Source organism: Mastomys coucha, unplaced genomic scaffold, assembly GCF_008632895.1.
Source record: "Mastomys coucha isolate ucsf_1 unplaced genomic scaffold, UCSF_Mcou_1 pScaffold17, whole genome shotgun sequence".
Taxonomy (NCBI): Eukaryota; Metazoa; Chordata; class Mammalia; order Rodentia; family Muridae; genus Mastomys; species Mastomys coucha.
This window is the reverse complement of record NW_022196899.1, coordinates 4064224-4072771: the sequence shown is the minus strand read 5'-3', so window position 1 is coordinate 4072771 and position 8548 is coordinate 4064224. Positions and strand designations below refer to the sequence as shown.

The 8548-nt window shown below is 40.6% G+C and overlaps 1 long non-coding RNA gene across 1 annotated transcript in view; it reads left to right on the top strand.

Moving 5' to 3' along the window:
• LOC116094707 overlaps positions 1-8159 on the top strand; it is a 71730-nt gene extending 63571 nt beyond the window's left edge. Inside the window, exon 4 of the long non-coding RNA XR_004120269.1 lies at positions 8001-8159. This is a non-coding gene — a long non-coding RNA (uncharacterized LOC116094707). The remainder of the gene's footprint in view (positions 1-8000) is intronic.
• The last annotated feature ends 389 nt before the right edge of the window (positions 8160-8548 follow it).

The following is an 8548-nucleotide window of genomic DNA, read 5'->3' as shown; positions in this document are numbered from 1 at the left end:
CCGGGGCCACCTTCTTCCCCTTCGCCTTCTTTCCTTTGGGCATCTTGCTCGGCTGGTGGAGAGAGCTAATACCCACTTATCAGAGAGTGCATACCATGTGTGTTCTTTTGTGATTGGGTTACCTCATTCAGGATGATATTCTCCAGGTCCATCCATTTCCCTAAGAATTTCATAAATTGATTGTTTTTAATAGCTGAGTAGTACTCCATTGTGTAGATATACCACATTCTCTGTATCCATTCCTCTGGTGAGACTAGTGGCTCTAGCAGCATATGTATTGCAGAGGATGGCCAAGTTGTTCATCAATGGAAGGAGAGGCTCTTGGCCCTGTGGGGGTTCTATGCCCCAGGGTAGGGGAATGCCAGGGCCAGAGAGCAAGAGGGGGTGGAGTGGTGAACAGGGGGAGGGGGGGAGGGAACAGGGGTTTGTTTTAGTTTTAGTTTTTTTATTTTATTTTATTTTATTTTATTTTTTATTTTTGTAGGGGAACCTGGGAAAGGAGATATTGTAAATAAAGAAAATATCTAAAAAAATCTGTTATTGACTACACTAGGTTCTACCGTTGAGAAAATTGTCATTTTTACTAAGTGACCTACTCTTTGATGCTAGAGACTGCATTTTATTCATCAGGTGTTCTTAGAATGTTCACCACAGACACATACACATAGAATTGGTTTAATGAACATTCACCCAATTAATAAAAAATGGGCAGCGATCCATAGACAATGCAAAGCAGAACGCTTCAATGACATTCTGAAACAAATTCATTTGTCATGTTGTGATATTCTTTATCTTTGAGTAATGCTTCGTTGTATGAACTACTTTTTCTCTTGCTGTGACTTTAATGACCTACAAGAAGCAACTAAAAGTAAAGGCTCACTCAGGCTGGCGGATTGGAGGTACAGCCTGTCAGGGTGGGGAGGGCAAGGCAGCAGGAGTGAGACGCTGCGTCTAGTATCTAGTCAGATTAGGAAGCAGAGAAAGAGAATGCTAGTGTCCAACAGGCATCCTCCTTTCACTTTTTACTCTCTCTGTGATTCTAGCTCATGGGTGCTAACCATACGTAGGGTGGATCTTCTGTTTATAGTCAAAAATCTCTAGATTCATCCTAATAAACCCAGCCAAAGGTATCTGTAATAATACACTACATAGTTATGAATGAAATTAGGTTTACAACCAGTATTAACCATCGTACCCAAATTCTGTGTTGCAGGACATTTGATCCCATTGTGATCCCCAAGATTGTGAATGGAAAAACTTGGTTATGGTGTGGCTCAGCCCTAGCACATACATTTAAACAAAGAGCTTTGTGTTTATTGTAAACTGTAGTAAAAATTTATAATCCTAATAAGCCTGTATAAAAGACACACAATCCAGATATTTTATTTAAAGGCCATATGCTTAGACTGGGCAGATCAAGGGCTATGCTAACTTATTCTCCAGCTAAAATGACCCTTGTTACTTGCTGTTTCTCTTAGCCACATAGCTCCTGGTGGCTTCCTCCTCTCCTCTCTCTCATCTCTGTAACCTCCAATTCTGTCTTTCTCCCTCTTCTGCCCAATCACAGGTTCTAGCCTATTACTGACCAGTTAAATGAGGGAGAAGGCTCACATGACATCACTTGAGTACTTGAGGAACCAAGTATTTAACATTTGAACACAAGCAGTATCAGACCAACTCATACAATAAACAAGTAGTTTGGTAGAGCTCAGCGCTAGCACACAACTTTAACCCAAGAGCTTTCTGTAACAAGGCCTAAATAAAGTCAACAGCAGCTCAAGACTTTTCATTGTCTATGGATCAATATCTACTTGTTATTAATTCAGTGAATGTTTATGAAACAAATTCTATATGCGTGTGCCTGTGGTGAACATTCTAAGAACAACTGATAAAATCTAGTCTCTCGCATCAAAGAAAAGGTCATTTAGTAAGAGGGACAATTCTCACAATAGTAGATTGTGACTAGACCCGGTGTAGTAACCAAGAGATTTAGTTTTAAAGAGAGCAAGCAACCACTTGACAGGGAGTGACCATATGAAATTCCAGGAAAGAAAAAGGAGGGGCTTTTGAGTTGAAGGATATTTAAGACAGCTTGGAGGAAAAAAGGGCTTTTCCTTCTGAGACATGGGTGGAATAGGAAGTTCATGCTTTCTCTGCCTCTCCGAGCTGGCAGGCTTTCACCACAGACAGCCTCTGGCTCCTTCACCTTCATTTGGAAAATCAAACATTTGGGATTTTGTTTTTAAAACAACAAATCTGGTCATACGGGTTCTTGTTAGAAGGTACAGGCATCTTGTAGCATCAGTTATTATTTTTTTTTCAAGATTATTCCGTTTGCTGAAAAATAGCTCTCTTTTTGTGGGTAGCCCTGTGTGTGCTTAAGTGAGCCTGGAAATATGGAAGGAGCCTTGACATGAAGTTCGTGTTTATTTAGAAGTGATCACTGTGCAAAGGCAGAGGCTCTACTCCATACTTAGAGCTGTGCAGTCCAGTCCCCCTCCATGTCAGTGTTTTAAGGCTTTTATTCTGGTGAGGATTTACAGTGAAAGTCATGCCTCCTGGGAGTAGAAAACAAATATGACAGGCTGAGGCTGAAGCCTCCTCCGTCTCTTTGTTTTTCAGCTCTGACTGGTTTGGGCTGGCTCGATCCTCCTTGGGTCTCCCTAGTTTAATGTAAGACAAGGAAGGCAGGAAATGGTTTTTCTGAAACAGAGACCAATTTTCGTTTAGCCAGTGGTACAGAAATAGGAACTTCAGGCCCTTTTCATTCTGATGGAAATAATATTTAATTATGGAAGTCACATGTTATGTTTTGACAAAGTCATTTGGGAGTCAGCAGAGCTAAGCTCGATCTGGATAAGCCACAAGCCCTTTGTCTTGATGCTAAGCATGGTGTCTGAAGAAAGCCTTCAAGAAGGATCAATTTATACTTCAATCACAGGCCATTAAACTACAAAGCCGAGTGATGGTGACTATCAGCATTGCCACCAAGACAGAGAGAAAATGCGCGTAAATCTGTACATGAGTGTGTACTCCCATGCTTTTGTAGGCATTAGTTTGGCCTTAAAAAGGGCAAGGAACATATTCCAAAGATAACATGGTGTTTTGACTCTCTGGAGAAGCAAGGCAATATTAACCTTTTTTCTTAGTAATGCATGTATTTTAAATGAGTTTTATCCACATGATAAGAAGGAAAATGGTTAAAAATAATCATTTGAATTATTAGGGACAGTGCATTATGATGAATGAAGAGACTGTGTCAGGAGTTTGAGGAAAGTGCTGCTTGCTGTGTTTTGGGGAATTGTGTTTTCTTTCAGTAGATTAATTCCATTTGATAAATTGTATGGCCTAGTAGGAATTACATTTGCATACTGACAATCTTTCCTATGTCTGTCTTACTTAGCTGCCCTGCATAATCACGTATGTGAATGACTGCTTTGAATAGACCTGTTCCTGAGACTATAATTATAGCATATTTGTGCTAATTATCATATTCTTTGAGAGAATCTTACATAGCATATCCTTTTAGTTGTTTCATTTGAAGACAGTTTCCCATGCTTTCAATTAAAAAAAAAAAAAACGAACTAGGTCTTTTGTCTAAATGCAGAAAAGGCTTTCTGCTGACAAAAATTTCTAAATCTTACCCGTGCATTGCTGCAGCCTGTGAGAGACTGTAGTGATTAATTCCGTGTCACCCTGACTGGATTAAGCAAGACTCATAGCTGGCAAAGCACTGTTTATTCCCAATAAACACTGAATGCATCTGTCTTCTCTTGGAAAGAGAACCCAGGTGTTTTTGCTTTTTGATTAGGTTCACCAAGGTAGTGTGTGTGTGTGTGTGTGTGTGTGTGTGTGTGTGTGTGTGTGTGTGTGTGTTTCTAGAGGAGACTGGTGGACTGAGGAAGGAAGTTAGATGGGTGGATCTAAGGAGTAGGCAGGGCAGGTAGAATAAATAAGAATAAAGAGAAGTTAAGCTCATCCAAGCTCTCTCTCTCTCCTGAAGTTGGAATACCCTATTCTCTGCCCTCGGACCTCAGAATTCCAGGTTCACTGGTCTTTCTACTTGGAGGCTTATACCAGTACTTGGCCCTGTGGGTTCCTGCAAATGGCTTAATGTGGACTTTTGATCCTCTGTAGTGGAGTGAATTAGTCTCCCAGGCTCCCACATCCACTCCTGTTGGTCTTACCTCTTGTGGAGATCAGAGAAACGGCCATCTTCTCCTGCTCTGCTCTGTCTTATATCCGTTTTTTAGTTTTGTTTAGAGGAGACCAGTGACATGGGGGTCTCTCACTCTGAGGACCCTTGTGGATTGTTTGTGGAAATGAACCATGAATCATTTAGGGTCATAAACAGAGTAGCTGCTTCCTAAAATATCCAAGATATTTTCACTACAGTTCCTACATCTTATATTAGTTATTTGGGGGAGGGGTGCAATGAAAAATGCCTAGCAAAAGCCATTTAAGGAAGGGAGGGTCACACATTGAAAGCAAAATATGTCATGGAGGAGGAGGCAGAAGCCTAAGACAGCTGGTCACATTGCATGCACAGTCAGGAAACAGGGATGAAAGTGGGTGCTCAACCCAATTTTCTTTCTTTGTTTCTTTTTTTCTTTCTCTCTCTTTCTCTCTCTCTCTCTCTCTTTTTCTTTCTTTCTTTCTTCCTTTCTTCCTTTCTTCCTTTCTCTCTCTCTCTTTTTCTTTCTTTGCTTCTTCTAACATCTAGGACACCAAGTCCATGAAATGGTCCTACCCACATTCTGTGGTTCTTTCTATCTCAGTTTACACTCTCTGCAAATGTCCTTAAAGTTAAGCCCAGAGGTTTTTCTCCAAGCTGCTTCTAGACAATTTTGATAAGCTGTCACGTGTCTTTATGTACCATGATATCCAGGAGCTCATGAGCAAGAACTTCAGAGCAGATGAAGGAAAAAAATTGAAAGCTGGGAGGAGGCAAAGGCTCCCCTTTCCAGTCAGCTTCAAAGATGGAAAACTCCTAGTTAAAAATAAGACCACAGTGTTAGCGTTGTCATGTTAAGGACAGTTTGCTTGAGATTCTTTTATAAAGGAAACTATTGCTTTCTTTTGAACTGCTGTCTTGCACCGTACTTGTACTTCTGGCTCTTGGATTTCTGTCTTAGTGTAAATACATGATCTGGCTATGATACTAGATAGCACTTACCATCCTTAAGCATCTCTCCAACCTGCTCGTCATTACTTATCAATTCCAGCTTGATTGAACCATGTTATTTTTATTAGATATTTTCTTTATTTACATTTCAAATGTTATCCCCTTTCCTTGTTTCCCCTCTGAAAAGCCCCTATCCCACCCCCCTCACTAACCCACCCACTCCTGCTTCCCTGTCCTGGCATTCCCCTACACTGGGGCATCAAGCCTTCTCAGGAGACCAAGGGCCTCTCTCCTCATTGATGTCCCACAAGGCTGTCCTCTGCTACATATGTGGCTGGAGCCATGAGTCCCTCCATGTGTACTCTTTGGTTGGTGGTTTAGTCCCTGGGAGCTCTGGGGGTACTGGTTGGTTCATATTGTTGTTCCTCTATGGGGCTGCAAACCCTTCAGCTCCTTGGGTCCTTTCTTTCTACCTGTTTCCCTCTTTTGCTATCACATGTCTCTGCTCTATCTGCTCATGCTTTTTTACTAGTGTGATGGAACAGCAAAACTCTGAACCAGTTATTCTAGAACCAGTTATTAGTTTTGGGACCTGAAATCATCTTCTTTGGGCTTTTGAAATCTTCTGTAACTAGATATTCATACTTTTCTATTAGGAAAAAGTGAAGGGATTGATGAGTTAATGGTATAAAAGTGTCTTACTTAGGGTTTTATTGCTGTGACAAAGTACAATGACCAAAGGCTACTTGGGTAGGTGAAACTGCCTGTTTCATGAATGGGATTCTCCTCAGCCAGGAGGGAATAAAGGACCTGAAATAAAGGGTTTGAAATGCAAAGAGAAAACACGAAGCCAAGTTGCATCTCAATCAAGGCTCCACTTTACTGAGAATAAACCAGGTTTTTTTATAGTCACAGGAGAAACTGAAAACAAGTCTCTAGATTACACTACAAAGAAAGTTCAGGTGCCACAGTCCCCAGGTTCAGAAGATCTTCAGTCGGCTGGCCATCTTACTCAGGCGGTGGGCGTGGTCAGGCAGCTTCTTCAAAGACAGTCAACAGAGAGCATCTGGCTTAGCTCCCAGGTGTTAGCCCCCAAGCAGAGGCTACCAGAAGTCCGATGACTGAAGTGAAAGGGGAAGGTAACATGTAGGCAAGGGTTTCTATGGATTACAGATTACAGTCATGAGTGGAAGTCAAGGCAGGAACTCAGAGCCCAAACTTGGAGACATGGACTGAAGCAGAGCCTGTGGAGAAACTCTGCTTCCTGGCTTGACATTTTTTTTTTTTTTTTTTTTTTTTTTTTTTGCTATCTGGCCAGGGGTGCCACCAGAAACAGTAGTCTGAATCCTCCTACATCAATCATTAATCAAGAAACTGTCTCACAGAATTACATGCCTATTGGCTGGTTTGATGGAAGGATTTTCTCAACTGAGAAAACGAACCTAGTGTGGGTGAAGCTGACATGACTAACCAGCATCATAGGTGCTTATCACTACGCCCAGCACCTTGTAAACACAAGTGTCCATAACCTCTTTTTCCTGTCCCTCAGCTGTTCACTTGCTTCACAATGCTTAAGCTCATTGACTTTCCAGGCTCTGGGGGGATCTGTTTCTTGATGTTAGACACCAGACCTTTCCCCGGTTTCTCCTTGAACATGTTGGCTTGTAGATAGTGACATTGAGGCAAGGATAGCCAGTGACGTAGTCCACTGCTGCCTTGCTTGTCTGGTCATCTCTGCTTAGACTTCTTTTTAACGTCTCTCCGTTCTTAGTTGTTAGGTACCTATCAACAGGTACCAGTAATGTCCCTGTCTAAGCAGCTGTTAGCACTTCTGGAAGGAGAGGAAATATATTAATATATAATGTGATATTGCTTGACATTTAATACAATAAAGCAGGTATTCAAAAATGACATCACGAGAACACACAAGAACTATGATAGCTTTGTGCCTTGCAGCTTTTCCCTCCACAATTGCAGAATTCATATTAAGAACACTTTTCTGTTTTGCCAAAGTAGGCAAGCATTGATTTCCAGTCTTCTCATTTTAGTATTTTTTGATGATATATGATGGGTCTTCCTTTTCAGAGCTTACTTATACCAGTTTGTTATAAACCATAATTTAATCTATTTCTCTCATAGTAGATAATTTCCCTTTTTCCCTATTTATTGGCTCTGTTATTGTCATTCCAGAATGGCTTTGACTTTTTTTTTGTTGTTGATATTATTTGTGTTCCTTTGGTTTGGTAGCTTTCAGCTTTTAATAGTCTAAGAAGCACAAAACCCAGACTTTGAGTGCTCAGATGACCACTGCTGCAGTGTGGTCTCCTAGCCCCGTTTGAATAACATTACTTAGGATGCAAACATTGACTCCAAATGCATCAGGGCATTCATTCAGTGTAGACAGCTTGATTCTTCAAACATTTCCTTCTATTTACTCTTCTTAGTCTACATTCTGTTCCATGGAACCAGAAGGAACAAATTTCATTCCTGCTTCTAAATATCTTGTAATTTTCAAAGATAGCTACATTGTCCCCTGAAAAATCTCTTCCTACCCCAAATATATTTTTAAATAAACTTTTCCATTTAATCCATTGTGCAAACCAATTTTTGTTAACACACAACTATTACATTTGATATACAGTTAGAGACTTATTTTCTTTGTGGTACTGCCAGAGAAGAGATTATATAATTATGTACATATACTGAGAATCAACAGCAGTACCAGCTCCCCTTTACTTTAAGAAATCATGTCTAACAAAGGTGTTTAGACAATGATAGCTTTGCATAGCTGTCTACATTGACATTTATCTTGGGGAAGGATGACCCATGATAAAGAGTGTGATTCTTAAATTACTAACCTGTTTTTATCTTCTAGTGTCTTAGGAACTCTGCTGTACTTAAGTGGAGACAGTCTTCTGCTTGAAAGAGGAGTAAACTTTGTTACAAAGAATGCTGAAGAGAAAGAGAGTGACATATTATTACTTCTGACATGAACAAGAGGATTAAAAAAAATAAAAGTAATATAAAAACCAGACTATGATGGAGAGATGGTTTTTCAGTCTCGTTGTTTTCCACCCTTAACACATCAGTTACTAGGTCTGGAGTATCCTACAGCTGAGAGGTAACCCTTCCATTCATCAGAACAAAACCATGACATGGCAGCAAAGCCCATGCCTTTCCCAAGCCTAGGGTGATGACAGGGAGGTGGGCATTGAGTGGGTTATGCATTCACTCCACTTTCTTGACTGAGGATGGTAGATTCACAATCCTAGCTGTGAAAAAGATAAATAATTGAAGCTCCAGCATTTTATTCCTTTTTTGGGTTCTGCAGAAAACCTACTCAACTTTTCTGGCTCCACTTTATTCGTGGTGCAGAGTTGGTAAGGCCCAGAGGATTGTTTTTCTTCAGCTAATCTTCTGGGA